Below are 15,332 nucleotides of genomic sequence, written 5' to 3' on the forward strand. Positions count from 1 at the left end.
CACTCTAGACACCAACGAAGATTCCCTGCCGCACCTGCACCAGCTTTCTGCACCTCCGCCCCCCCGCCCCCGGCAGTCCTTCTTTCAAAAGCTCTCAGTTCATTCAGGTTCTACCTCCCTTCTTCTCAGCTAACCCCCATCCCCCAACCCGTCAGAACCCCAGCAACCCCTACATCCAATGAGGAAGCCTCTAGGGTCCGAGCTCCGCCCCCTCCACCTGCCTTTGCGGGGGCTTCGCTCAGCAGAGTCTGCTATGCAAAGCCTTAAGCTTAGCTGAGTACCGTCCGGTTCCGCCCCGGGCAGGACTGAAGGCGATGGCCTCCGGAGGGCCTGTGCAAATGTATACTTTGAGGTCTGGCGGGTACCCCAACCTCCGGTTTTAGGATCGCCCTTCCTGTAGGTGACACTTGGTTTCATGCGTGCTCTCTCCAGCTGCAGGAGCTGGAACTGGGAGCAGCTGCCGCAGGCATCCCTGTCCAACTCCTATTAACTGTCTCTCAGGGCATCAGACATCCGGTAAGTGGGGGTTTGGGACTGCTAGGATCAGCTTTGAGTCCACCTAGTTTTTACTGTGGGACTAGACATAGAAGACTATTTAGGATATATAGAAATATACATACATAATACACACACACACACACAGATTCTCTCTCTCTCTCTCTCTCTCTCTCTCTCTCTCTCTCTCTCTCTCTCTCTCTCTCTTTCTCTCTCGTGCTCTTTGGGTTCTTTGGGTCGGAGTTTTCTGTCCTATGCCCTTATCTGGTCTTCCTAAAGAACTATGAAATAGTCCACTGTTCCTTAGTACTGTCTCCCGAGCATCGCTGCCCAACTCTGTTATTGTGGACATTGGCTCCACCCAGTGGCGAGATATTGCATTTCAGCAGATCATCGTTAAAGTGAAGGCTTTCGGCCACTGGCTGCCTATGGCTCCCTGGATATCTAAGAAGACAAGAGCAACGCTTTTTCTCTGCCTCAGTCCATGCCATAGATATGGCTGAAGGTTGACTCACTCCATCCTTCCGTCTGGATCTGAAGGGTGGCTGGGTACTGTGCCCTTGTGTCCAGTGTCTGCCTTTCAAAGTTCCCCTTCAGGGCACTGTCCTCGTGCCATGAAGATGCCTCTCCTGTCAACTCACACCAGTGCTGCCTGCTTGGCAGGTAGTGCCTCAGTCACAGAAAAAGCACCAGCAACTTCTCTCTGTCCACTAGGAACCCAGGGCGTGTGGCCTCCCCTTTAGCCTAGGACCCACTCTCCGGGAGGAAAGAAACGGCCATGCTGGTCCTGAGAACCACTTGTTTGGGGCTCTGTGCCCTTTGCAGCTTTAGCCACTGGTTGCAGTAAAGATGTACTCTGTCAGGGGATGGGGGGTGGGGTGGGTGGTTTATTAGTTAAGAGTGCTCATTGCTCTTCAGAGGACCTGCATTGATTCCAGCGCCCACCTGGGTGGCTCATGATCGTTTGCAATTCCAGCTGAAGGGGTCCAGTGACCTCTCCTGGCCTCCCTAGGCACCCTTACATATGTGGCACATAGAGACATATGCATAGAAAATAAAAATAAGTCCTAAAAAATAGTACTCTTGTCACATGACGTTGCTTTTGGGTCCCCGTTTTGACTTGCCAAATTCTCTGCCACCAAGGTACTGCTGAGGCATAAGTGTGTATGTATGTAAGGGCATGGTGTGTGTATGCTATATGTATGTATGTATATATGTGAGTCAGGTATGTGTGTGTGTGGTGTGATGGTGTGTGTGTGTATGTGGTTTGTGTGTGTGGGGTGTGTGGGTAAAGACACAGTGTGTGTGGTGTATGTATATATGTGAATCTGGTATGTGTGTGGGGTGTGTGGGGCGTGTAAGGGCGCAGTGTGTATATGTTGTATGTGTATGTATGTATATGTTTAGTGTGTATCTAGTGTGTGTATGTGTGTGCAGTGTGTGTGTATGTGTAATGGATGTAGTGTTGTAAGAGTACAGTATGTGTGTGTACATAGGGCTCCGGGTCTGCTCACTGAGGAGCTCAGTACCAGGCATCCTCAGAGGCCCATGTGAACATGATAATTAGGAAAAATGCTTGGCCCTAAAATAAGAATTCTGCCCAAATGAAAACCAATAAATTCCTAATAAGATATCCAACTGTAACATTTTATCAACCTCATTAATTCTTAAATTTAGTATCTATAAAAGTTTCATTACATTTGAAAGAATGTGTGGGCTGGGCTTCTCTTTGTGAAGTCCCAATTACAAAGCAGCTGCTTCTAGCTGAATAGTTTCAAGAGAAAAATTATAACTATCCTTAGAAAAACAACAACTTTGGAGCAAAGTTTAGTATTTTATTTAGCACATGCCTTGATGGGGAGGGAAGTGGTCCAGAGTTCAAAAGCCCGGGCTTACACGGATGCCGAGTTATCAGTATCTGTGAAGGAGACAGTTGGGCCATCAGGGACCGGGTACAGAGATGATGTCCTCCCTGCATCCTGGCAGCAGTGTGCTGCTGTGACCGTTCACCTTGCTAGGGAGCAAGGAGGTGCTGAGCAGGGCTGGTGACGGGAAATTCAGGTGGGTACATGCTCTCGTAGGCTGCTGCAGTGGGTGGGGCTGGGGGCGGGTCCTTAGAAGTGTCACTTGTTGGGAATATGCTCTGGGTGAAAATTTCACTGGGTGAAAACTTTGCTGGTACTGGGAGGCAGTGGTCACATCCCGGCTCTTGCTCTGTGTGTGTGTGTGTGTGTGTGTGTGTGTGTGTGTGTGTGAAGCTGGCCACCCTTTGCCTGCAGGTGTCTTGTCTTAGGGACACATCAAAGGGTTATGAGTCCTCCCTCTGTGGATGTTTTCACCAAGTGCCTACATTCTGTTCTTTATCTTTAGGTTGCCACGTTGTGCCCCTAACACACTTGTTCTCAACGCCAGTAGAAGTTGCTCCCTCAAAGAGTCTCGCAAGGACTTTGTAAGAAATCGACATCTCCTGCCTTCCCTATCTTCTTTGGATCGGTGATTCAGATATTTGAGCTCACATTTCCTAAACCGCCATTGCTAAGATTCCAAATATAGTCCATCGACATTTTCAGTCTCTGTGTTTGACTCAGTTGATAGTTTCCAGGTCATATCTCCCCCTGCCTTGACCTCCAAGTCCTCACTCATCCCAAAGTTTCTGTCAACTGTATTTTATATATTCTTTCCTTTTGCTTTTTCTGGACAGAGGAATAGATCAGGATTCGTTAAAAATAGGTCCAAGGGCTGGAGATGTAGCTGAGTGTAGGGAGCTTGCTCAGCCTGGACACGGCCTCAGGTTGGTCCCCACCATAGCAAGGAAGAGAGGCTAAGTCCTATGAGGCACAAGGTACTTATAGGGAGTCTCAGGTGCTTATGGGATTAAGGCAGGAGGATCATGTGAGCTAGGAGTTTAAGACCCCATCTCAGAAGAAAGAGAATAAGCAGAAACAGGCAGGTAGGATGGACAAGGGAAGGAGCCCATGCTTCTTTCTCTCCTCAGAAAAGCCGCTTTACTCTGCAGGGGCCACATGATTGTCTGCCCTAGTTTGCGTCATCTTGCTGTGGTGAACACCATGACCAAAAGCAATTTGGGGAAGAAAGGATTTATCTATTTTTCTGTTTATTTATTGGATTTTCAAGACAGGGTTTCTCAGTAGCTATGGAGTCAGTTCTGGAACTCACTCTGTAGAGCAAGCTGGCATTGAATTCACAGAGATCCACCTGGTTCTGCCTCCCACGTGCTGGGATTAAAAGTGTTGTCGTCATCACCTGCCAGGGTTTATTATATTTTACAGGTTAGAGTCCATCATGAAGGGAAGTCAGGAGCTCAATGCAGGACCCCAGAAACAGGAACTGAAAAGGCCATGGAGGAATGCTGCTATCTGGCTCGCTCCCAATGTTTTCACCAGCCAGCTTTTCTTTTTAAAACAAACAAATAAACAAACAAACAAAAAAACCCAAAAAACTTGGACCAGTTGCCCAGGGGTGGCACTGTCCACAGTTGTCTGGGTCCTCCCATATCAACCATCCATCAAGAAAATGCCCCCATAGACATGTGCACAGGCCAATCTAATTAAGGAAATTTCTTAATTGAGTTTCCCTGTTCTTAGGTGGCTTAGTATGTGTCAAGTTGGCAAAAGCTAACAGGTACACCTTCCCAAGGTGAAGGGAGGAAGGAAAAGGAAGGGAAGGGACTGGAGGAGAAAGACAGAAACCGAAGAAATGGACAGAGAGATTAGATATAGATAAACAGACAGACAGACAGACAGACAGACAGACAGGGAAGAAAAGGGGACTGAGTGTGATGGGCTGGGGAGATAAGTGGATGAGGTGCTTGCTGTGCAAGCATGAGGGTCTGAGTTCAGATCCCCAGCCCTCACATAAAAAGGAAAAGGGCAGGTGTGATAACATCTATAGCCCAAGTGTGGGAGGTGAAGACCCCCAGGGACTTGCTGACCAGTCTAGCCAAAACTGAGTTGCAGGTTCATTGAGAGACCCTGTCTCAAAACAAACAACAAAAACCAAACCTGGAGATGCATTTGAAGAATACATCTGGTTGTCAGTCTCTGGTCTCCATATGTATGTGCCTGAATGGGCAAACACACCTGCATGCATGTGTACACACAGACAGCACACATCACACACACACACACACACACACACACACACACACACACACACACAGAAACTGAGTGGAAATAATAATATAAAGGCTTTAGCAGTCACACACTGTGACTTAGGATTAGTAAAGCCGTCCTCTTTTCCAGGGCTTGTTTCTTGTCATGCATCTCTGGGTTCACTGAGTCTTCAATAACTTGTTTTGCTAGGAGGGTTGCCAGGTAGAGTGCGTGTGTAGGGGAGCTGATGTGTGACTTAGTGGAACGCCTGGAGCTGGTCCCATGGGAGCAAATGGGGAAAGAGGCACCCTAAGATTTATTTTATCTTTAATTATGATTATGTGTGTGGGTGGGTTATGGGCACATGAGTGCGGTGTCCAAGGAGGCCAGAAGGTGTTGGATCCCCTGGAGCTGGAGTTACAGGCAGTTATCAGTGCTGGGAACAGACTCTGGCTCTCTGTAAAAGCAGGATGTGCTCTAAACCACCGAACCACCTCTCTATCCCCGAAGGTACTTGGCTTTCATTTACAGAGGGTCTAAACATCAAGCCTAGCTACAATGGGTGATCTTTAGATTAGTGAGGTTACATGTGCTATCTTAAGAATATGCGACCTTTCCAAACACTTCATTGTCCCCAGAAATCCTTGCCACAACCTCAACAGACAGGTGTGATTATATCCATTTTGGAGATGAAAACATTAATTCTCACATGGCTGCTGTGGGATAATACTCTTGTACACTGTAAAGATTTGTCACTTGTATTGGTTTAATAAAACACTGATTGGCCAGTATCCAGGCAGGAAGTATAGGCAGGGGAACCAGACTAGGAGAATTCTGGGAAGAGGAAAGGCAGGGAGTCAGTCACCAGTCAGAAGCAGAGGAAACAAGATAAGAATGCCTCATTGAGAAAAGGTACCAAGCCATGTGGCTAAACATAGATAAGAATTATGGGTTAATTTAAGTTGTAAGAGCTAGTTAATAATAAGCCTGAGCTAAGAGGCCACACAGTTTATAATTAATATAAGCCTCTGTGTGTTTCTTTGGGACTGAATGGCTGCAGGACCAGGTAGGACAGAAACTTCTGTCTACACATGGCTCAAGTGACTTTCCTGAATCCACACAATTACTCAGTGGTTGAACTAAGATTTGAAACCAAGTCCATCTGGCTCCAAACCCCTTGTTTGTTTCATAAAACAAAATCGTGCGATTATGTCTCCAGTCAGCTTAGCACCTCTATGTGCTGAAGGGATGCTCTCCTCTCCTTTCTTATAGGGCTCTTGAGGCCAAATCAACCCCAAGGTGCTGCCTGGCCTGGGCTTGCAGGCCTTGCCTATTAGGTGCCAGAACCCTGTCCACTGTGTTTGGGCAAGGGCTGTGCATGTGACTCAAACTGGTCAATCAGTTTCTCAGTGAGATCATGGGCACTGGAGAGGGTAGTTCTTCTATGTCTTTGTTAGAGGAGTTTCCAGGACCTTGGGATTGGGGGAGATCCCTGTGTTTCTTTCTGGCTATGGGTGGTTTCCTACAGGAGAAGGTGGGCAACAAGGAAGAAAGAATAGGAGGCAGGAATACAAGCCGAACATTTGAGCCAGCAGTTTCCTTTGGTGTGCTAACTTCTGCCCTTGAACTTTTCAAATTTATTTACATGACTCTTTATTTATGTATTCATTTTTGTTTCATCTAGTTTCAGCTGGATTTCTGCCATCAGCTCCACAAAGAATTCCAACATGATTATATAAAGTGTTATAAACATAGGAGCTCGTCCCTGGTGGAAAGGGAAAGATAGCTGGAATCATGAAAGAAACCTAGGTGGAGCTGAGGACACAGACAAGAGATTTATCAGAAAGTCAGGGGTGCACCTGCATCTCTGGAGCCATGGCACAAGAACAAGGGTCCTGATAGTGACCAGTGGAGCTTTGTCTGGGTCCCCTCTCCATCCTTCCATCTCTGGCTTCCTTTTCACCATTGACTTCCCTCTTCCCTGCACCCCCACTAAGTAAGGACTTAAGAAATTTCTGGAAGGGGCACGGGGAATAGAACTCAGGAGAGTGCTTGCCTGCCATGCATGCAGCCTTGGCTTCCATCCCCAGCACTCAGTAAACCAGTGTGCCTGAATCTTGATTGTTGGGTGGTGAAAACGAGAGGGTCAGAATTTGGAGGTCATCCACTGCTACACAAGTTCAAGGGTAGCCTTGGGTTTGGGAGCCTGCCTCAAAAAACAACCTCAGAAAGTTCTGGAAGGGCCCATGACTGACCCAACCATGCCTATTCACTTGCAATTAGAATTGCTCCTTCCAGGGAAGGAGGTAACTGGGGCTCACTTTTGTGGTTTTGGAGTCTTTACCATGGAAGTGGTGCTTCATAAGAGAGAATGGTCGGCAGAATGTCACTCTCAGTGACACAGCATAAGCTCAAGCATATATTCTTTGCTTCCATTCTTTCCCAGTGCGGCCTAACTCACCAAGGCCAGGTAGCCCGGCTGGCATATTAGCACCAAAACACCACTCTTGCTAGGCTTGGTGTAGCTGGGTGATGTCACCTGGTTAAATTGTGACCAGTGAGATGGGTGACCTTGTGTGGAGCTTCAGGGTAGGCTGCTAAAGCCAGCTAGCTGTGTGGGAAGGGTCCCCCTTACCTTCTTTGTCTCCCTCCTTTCCTGTTCTTCCTCTCTGTCCCCTTCCCTACCCTGTCCTCTCTCTCTCTTCTTCCCTTCTCCCCCACCCGTCTTTCTTTCAACAGGTCTCATTTTGTAGCCCAGGCTGGCTTCTTTACCATTTCCTCTTCCTCTGGTCAATAGCATGGTGAGGGTTCTGGCAGCACTGTGTATGGCCATGGGGATGCAGACAAGTGCTCACATGGACAAGTAGGATGATGGAGTCTAGGGTTTGGGGAGGACCCCTCACCAGCTCTAGGTAGTCTATCTTTGGACTTCTTTTATGTAAGAGACAATACATTCCTATCTTCTTAAAGCCTGTGATTTGCATTTTTTAATCTACCCAAATCTTATTCAGCCAATAAAACTCCTTTCTTAATGATCCTGTTGGTGTGTGTGTGTGTTAATTTTTCCATAAATATGAAGAAACATTTGTCCTTTCTTACTGCACACTGGTGCCTCACTGTCTGAACAGTAGGTTAAAAGCCTGCAAGGCGAAAGAGCCATTGAGGCCTGATCTCAGCCTAGACAATGGGTTTCTGAGGGAGAGACTGGCTTTGATGTAGAAAAGCCTGGTGTTTGAGTATTCTGTCTGGGAGCATGCTACATATGTCTGTGAGTTTCCTATTAGCTGAGTGTCCTCCTCAGGTGTCCTCCTCAAGTAAATGAGAGCTCAGCGTCTCCTTGTGCCTGCCGAGCTGATTGTAGTGTTCTGGATGTCCCCTGGGAGGGAAGTGACTCCTGTAAAATTCATGGATGACAGTGTCTCTCTCATGAGTTTCAAGACTGCCACCTTCATCCCTACCAGGCTCCGTATGGGATTCAAACATCAGAAATTAAGCAACCTGGACCCCTAAGCAAGATGTCCCATACAACGGTGAACTTTCAAAGAAGGTCTGGCCTAGGGCTGGCTTAGTTCACATGGGCATTAAGGCGCTGGTGTCTTTCTTTACATCTATCTAGAAATTGGTTCTTTGGGGCTATAGAATGGCTATTAAGGCTCTGGGGCTGGTGCTCAGGTTGCTAGCATCCTGAACGCATTGGCACAGGAGACCACTTCCTAAATATAACCTCAATAGCACAGACACTGATAGAAACAAATAATAAGTGGGACCTCCTGAAACTGAGACACTTCTGTAATCAAAGGACAAGGGTGACAGGGTGACTTCAAACTCCTTGAGGCTGCTCCTGGGAGCAGGGAATGATAGCAGCAGCAACCTGCTGACTGCAGATCCTGCAGGTCTGGACGAGCAGCCGAAGGGAGAGGGGATGCTAATGGTCAGTGCAGTTCTGCCGTGGAAAGAGCCCGGTTTCCAGGCCATGCTGTGGTTCCTGTTGTTCCTCACTACTAACTGCGACCCTCTGTGCTCGTAGGCGCTTTCTGTTTTGTTGTACCTTTGTGTCTGGCTGGCGATCTTGTCCCATCCTGGCGCCTAGAATTTTTAGCTCCAGTAAATGGACCACTAAAGGACCACAAAGTTTTCATGACACTTGCATCAATCTTGTAAAAATCAAAGCAAGGCTTTGGGCTGGTGGAAACAGCTCTTTCCGCTGAAGGAAGGAGGGCCTGAAATGTACCTCATAATCAAGGCCCTTTCTCTTGTGCAGTTGCTTGGGTGGGACAGCAAGTCCTTCTCTTTTACCTGGTGGTAGCTTTTGTGCCAATGCTTTGTGGACTAAACCAATGTAGGATCATTTCAAAGTATATTGGAATGACCAAACATTAGATAAACATTCCTCTCAAGCAAAAAGCAAAGAGGAATAAATAATGCATCCACTTCCTTCTGTCTGGAGTGCGCATTGGCCCTGGGAACAGTCTGTACTCTGCTAGCTGGACACCAAAACATTGCAGAAATAGTCCTTTGCTCCTCCTCTTTGCTGGTGTTACTGGAGAGTGATACTTGCCAAGTCAGGCTTTGGATGTAGCATCTTGGTGTCTGTCACGTGTAGGTGGGGGCATGCTCAGCTATTGCCCTTAAATGTGTTACTCTTGACGATTATGAATGGTTTTAATTCGCAGCCACCCAAGGTTGACTGCATATTTACTTCCTGCAGCTTCCTTTAAAAGGAAAGTTCACACTAAACTGATGAACTTTGCTCTTTTGTACAGCGAACAGTGACTTTGGACAATTGTTGACACTTTGACTAGAATCAAGGTAATGGTCTGTAGCTACTGGAAGCTGCTTCTACTTTCTGCTTCCATAGCCTGATTGAAAAACTGGCTTCATGTATACAGAAACCAAGGTTACCACTTTTTTTTTTTTTCGAGACAGGGTTTCTCTGTGGTTTTTGGAGCCTATCCTGGAACTAGCTCTTGTAGACCAGGCTGGCCTCGAACTCACAGAGATCCGCCTGCCTCTGCCTCCCAAGTGCTGGGATTAAAGGCGTGCGCCACCACCGCCCGGCCCAAGGTTACCACTTTTTAAAAAAAGTTTTAATTTTTATTTTTTTGAGGCAGATCTTACCATGTAGCCCTAGCTGCCACAGAACTCTACTGTGTAGACCAGACCGGCCTCAAACTCAGAGATCTGAAATATAATTCCCGAATGCAGTCTTCTGGAAGTTTGCTGTTCAAGAGTCTTTAAGGACTTGCTAACTTGAAGAGGTGCAAGGAGAGCTAGAACTTGGTCTAAGTTGGACAGGTTCTTCCTGAGAGTGAAGTGCCAATGCTTCCCAAAGATTCCTACCTGTTGAGCAATAAAGGAGCCCACATAGAACAGAGCATGGGCTTAACTTCAGCTTACCTGGCAGGCATTCTTCCCTCATCTGCCCATGAGAGCAAGGAATATTTTTTTGGGTTTTTTTTTCTTAGTTTTTTTATTTGTTTTTATTGAGCTATACATTTTTCTCTGTTCCCATCCCTTCCTCCTCTCTCCCCTTCTACTCTCTCCCATGACCACCCCCTCCATGCTCCTAATTTACTCAGAAGATCTTGCCTTTTTCTACTTCCTATGTAGATCCATGTATGTCTCTCTTATGGTCCTCTTTGTTTCTAGGTTCTCTGGGGTTATGGACTTCAGGCTGGCTTTTCTTTGTTTAAGTCTAAAGATCACTTATGAGTGAGTACATATTATATTTGGCTTTCTGGGTCTGGGTGGCCTCACTCAAGGTGTTTTTCTAGATCCATCCATTTACCTGCAAATTTTAAGATGTCATTATTTTTTTCTGCTGTGTAGTACTCCATTGTATAAATGTATCATATTGTCTTTATCCATTCTTCAATTGAGGGGCATCTACATTGTTTCCAGGTTCTGGCTATGACAAACAATACTGCTATGAACATAGCTGAGAACATGTCCTTGTGGTATGATTGAGCATTCTTTGGCTGTACACCCAAAAGTGGTATTACTTGGTCCTGAGGAAGGTTGTTTCCTAATTTTCTGAGAAATCTCCATACTGATATCCAAAGGGGCTGTACCAGTTTGCACTCCCACCAGCAATGAAGGAGTGTTCCCTTTACCTCACAATCTCTCCAGCATAAGTTGTCATCAGTGTTCTTGATCTTGGCCATTGTGACAGGTATAAGATGAAATCTTAGAGTTGTTTTGATTTGCATTTTTCTGAGGGCTAAAGATGTTGAACATTTCATTAAGAGTCGTTCAGCCATTTGAGATTTGTCTGTTGAAAGTTCTCTGTTTAGGTTTGTATCCCATTTTTTATTGGATTATTTGCTTTTTTGATGTCAAGTTTCTTGAGTTCTTTGTATATTTTGGAGACCAGTCCTCTGTCCAATGTGGGGTTGGTGAAAATCTTTTCCCATTCTGTAGGCTGCTGTTTTGTCTTGTTGACCTTGTCCTTTGATTACAGAAGTGTCTCAGTTTCAGGAGGTCCCACTTATTATTTGTTTCTCTCAGTGTCTGTGCTATTGAGGTTATATTTAGGAAGTGGTCTCCTGTGCCAATGCGTTCAAGTATACGTTCCACTTTCTGGGAGAAGGGAATCTTAAGTGGCCTTCTCATCAACCATGGTAAACCTGCCTTGTTGGTGTGGTGGCTTATTGTGAGTTCAAGGCCAGCTAGGGCTACAGTGAGTTCCTGTCTCAAAACAAAACAAAAAGCAATAAAAAGTACCCCAAAACAAAACAAACTAAGACCTAACAGCAACAAAAATGAACTTGGAGAGTCTCATGGTACCAGCAATAAGGGCAGTAGTTCGGTTGCCACAGATTTCCCCTGGAGACAGTAACTGCACAGTGTCTGTTTCTTCTTGATATTTCTCAGAAAAAGGTGAGAACTGTGGTAGAGAGCCAGCTCGGGGTGGGGGTCAGCTTTGGCTTGCATAAATCTTGTAACCCCCCAGAAGCCTATTCAATCTCTTTCCCTCTCAGTAGCTAGACACTTGAGCAGTCCACCTCTGTAGAATTAAACCTCTAGGGACCAAAATTGTGACACATTTGGGAACATTTTTTAACTATTGCTGTGAACCCCATACCTTGTGGTATGCCTGCCCATCCGTGTCCTCTTCCCTTCAACCCTGCCACAAATAGGGACACCCATTGTCACATATGTTCATTTTTTAAATGTTTCCTATGACGCCTACTTTAATTTGACTTATTTTCTTGTTATAAACACACCTGTCTTCCCATATAAATTGTGTGTGCATGTTATGCCAATTAACGCCTCAGTGGCTGTAATCATTTCTTCTATTTTGTTTTTGAAAAAAATGGAAAAATTTTTAAAAGCTAGAATCTGGGAAAGGAAGGGGAAAGTTTCTTGGGGGCTTCAGACTCCATCTGTATGGGTTAAATACATCAGCACGTTCTTCGGCACTTCCTTTCAAAGGTGGATCCCATAACCCTCTGTTTCAGTGCAGACCTGGCTTGGTGAGTTGCTACAAGCACAACAGAGTAGGACCGATGGCCTGTTACCTCAGAGCAGCCTTAGGCGCTCTCTCTCTCTCTCTCTCTCTCTCTCTCTCTCTCTCTCTCTCTCTCTCTCTCTCTCAGGACTTTTGTCTGGCTGGGAAATGGCTACCATGTTGGGAAGGACACACAGCTGTCCTAGAGGTGAGAAACTGAGGCCCAAGATCCACAGCTAGGAAAGCCAGTGGCTACTGCCAACAGCCTCTGAGAAGTCCTGAAGAAAGGCTCAAATGCTGGTCCTGAAGCTCCAGCTAAGCCTGGGGTGACAGAGGCGCCATCATGAAGAGCTCAGGGTTAGAGGTGTACACCCTAGGCTGCTCCTGGTTGGCCACTGATAGAAGACACAGCTGGTAACCAACATTTGTTGTTTTAAAGTCACTAACCTTCTGAATAAGTTACCACACATCGTGAAGCACCAATCCAGCCTTGTCTGGGAGGAAATGCTGGGTTTCTAGAAGTTCTTCTAGAGATGTGAGGATGCTCGTTCCCAGAGGAAGCCTCCAGAAAACTCCCCCTTCTGTCTCTTCTACCTACACTGAGCCTCAGGATTACTCTGTGATGCTAACTGTGAGCCTATGCCACTTTAGGAGTGACCTCCACAGCAGAGGAGCTGGCTGGGGGTCTGAGGCTTGAGCTTAGGTCAGGGCAGCTGCCAAGGACAGGATCTGAATGTCTCCAGTGCCCTGGCAATCCAGACTCCCTTGCTGGGTAGGAATATGGGGTAGCAGCAAACAAAGGGGATGGTTTTAAAAGCACACTTGGATGGCCCTTCCCTTTGTTCTAGCATGACGGCCTTTCTTTGTGAAGCTCATGCCACAGTTATTCCTGGCTGACGTCATTGCAGGCTCGAGGCCATTAGTGATGCAAAACAGCCCTCCCTAGCCTGGCTTTATCAGCTAGTGTGAGGCTGGTAGGGCAGCGGTTGCTGCCTCAGGGAGTGTGACAGCTCTTCATGATAAGTGCTCATTTTTCTGCTTAAAAAAAAAAGGCTGCTTTAAATTTGTTGGAAATGATTCCAGTGTTATTGGAATTGTGTGGGTCATGTAGTTTTGTAAGGACAATTGTCATGGCCACCTGTGACCCATAGCTGATAAGCGTTAAGAGAAGGATAAGGAGGACTCAGGTCTTTGTGTTTGCAAGCTTGGTGGCAGCCGTGTAGTGGCAGACTTTACAGATCATCCAATTTACTGTTTGTCTTCTTGCTTTTTGTCATCTTGAGACAGAGTTTACTGTCCAGGATACCCTATTGCTATGTAGCCTAGGCTACCCTTGAACTTGTGATTCTCCTACCTTAGCTTCCCTAGTACTCGGATTACAGAGACACACCTCCATGCTCAGAACAAGACTCCCTTAAAGTACACAACTGATGGTTTTTTCTTCTTTAAAAAACCATTTAGTTATTTTTATTGTGTGTGTGAATATTTTACCTACTTGAGTGTATGTGTTCCATGTTCGTGCATGGTGGTCTCAGAGGCCAGAAGAAGGCACTGGATCCCTTGGGACTGGAGTTACAGATGGCTGTGAGCTGTCAGTGAGCACGCCATCAAATCAGTGCTCTCAACTTCTGAGACGTCTCTCCAGACCCTTTCATGATTTTCTTATATCCACAGTTTTCCAGCCATCGGGACCATCGCCTGGAAACCATTTTCATCTTCACTACCTAAAAAAACCCCAATATTGTTTATGCATCACCCCCAAATTCTTCCAAATCCCCAGCCTTAAGCAGTTACCAATCTACTCTGTCTTTTATTTCGTGTGTTTGTGTACATGTCCTTGCTCTCCCCCCTTCCTCCCTCCCTCCCTCCCTCTCTCTCTCTCTCTCTCTCTCTCTCTCTCTCTCTCTCTCTCTCTCTCTCTCTCGGCCAGACGTCCTCATCAGATGTCTTTCTCAATCACTGTTTACTTTAGCTTTTGAGACAGGGTCACTTACCAAACCTGGAGCTTACCAATTCGGCGCAGCTGGCTGAACCATAAGTCCCAGCAATTGTCCTGTTGCCGTTTTCCCAGTGCTAAGATTACAGGTGCCCACAGGTGGCCTCCAGCTTTTTTACATGGTTGCTGGAGATTGGAACTCGGGTCTCCACGCCTGCGCGGCAAGCACTTTACCAACTGAGTCATCTCCCTGCCCCCGTGTGTGCTTTAATGGATTGTTTTCCAGCAGACAAGAAAGGGAAGTCATGCTCTTCCGGAAGAAACAGGTCTAGTGTAGAGGGCTGTCACGCAGCATCGCACATGGAAGGTGTGGTTTCTGATGACTACACTTTTTTCAGGTGGGCTTAGTTCTGTTGATTTAACAACTCTCTTGGTGACTGAGGGGTGCATTCTGGGAAGGTGGTGGGTGCGGATGTGTGGAGGTGCTGGGCTGGACTGGGAGGATAGGTATGGGTTTGGTTTGGTGGGTAGAGGGGTTGAAAGCCTAGCATGTGGAGGAGGCGCTGACCTGCAGAGCTTGTGGGAGCCAGATCTGCCAAGGTCTGGGAGTCAATCTATCATGGCCTGACCATTTGGACTCAGAATCCTCTGAGTCAGCCATGCTGACCCAGAGGAACTGGATGAGGGATAATGAGGAATCAGGTTTTAAGGTGAAATTCCTGTTGCTTCAAATCTCTCCAAGGCCAGAGGAGGTTAAAATATCCTCCTCCTCCTCCTCAGCCTTGGCCTCCAAAATCAACTGGAAAGAAACCTCAGCAGAAGGCTGCTATGATTGGCAGCTGAGCTCAAACAGAACACCAGCCGGGAAGGCCCATCCCTTGATTGTTCTCTTGTGTCTCTATGGGGAAGCAGAGACCTGATCCCTGCTGTACTCTAGTGACCCATGGTAGGTATGTGCCCCTTCCTAGGCCTCATTTTTTCTCACCCGTACAATGGGAGCTGACAGAAATGACCTTGTGATATCGGGCTGCCCAGCCAGTGGTTTCTGGTTTGCCGGGTGAGCCCTCATAATACCAACTGCCCTTACTTGTATCCGAGGTCCAGCTCTCAGCAACATGGTGAGGGGAAGCTTGAGGGTCAAGTTTCCAGCCAGGAGCAACTAGAATTTGAATCCCTACTGGGTTTCTAGTTTGCATTGTGACTCTGGGTTTCTAGTTTGCATTGTGACTCTGGGCAAGTGGCCATTTTGGCTGAACCTCAGTTTCCTCCTCTGTAGCTCAGGCAAAGTTTTTGAACCTCCCTGGTAAGGGCGCTGTGAGGATGAAGAAGAACCATGCAA

The 15,332-nt window shown here is 46.7% G+C and overlaps 1 long non-coding RNA gene across 1 annotated transcript; it reads left to right on the forward strand.

The window, feature by feature from the left end:
- Positions 1 to 275: 275 nt before the first annotated feature.
- On the forward strand, positions 276 to 3,062 carry LOC113455486. Its single transcript, XR_003376587.1, has 2 exons — positions 276 to 516; positions 2,866 to 3,062. It is a non-coding gene; the product is annotated as an uncharacterized LOC113455486 (long non-coding RNA).
- The last annotated feature ends 12,270 nt before the right edge of the window (positions 3,063 to 15,332 follow it).

The sequence above is a fragment of the Microtus ochrogaster genome, unplaced genomic scaffold, assembly GCF_000317375.1.
Source record: "Microtus ochrogaster isolate Prairie Vole_2 unplaced genomic scaffold, MicOch1.0 UNK49, whole genome shotgun sequence".
In the NCBI taxonomy this organism is placed as follows: Eukaryota; Metazoa; Chordata; class Mammalia; order Rodentia; family Cricetidae; genus Microtus; species Microtus ochrogaster.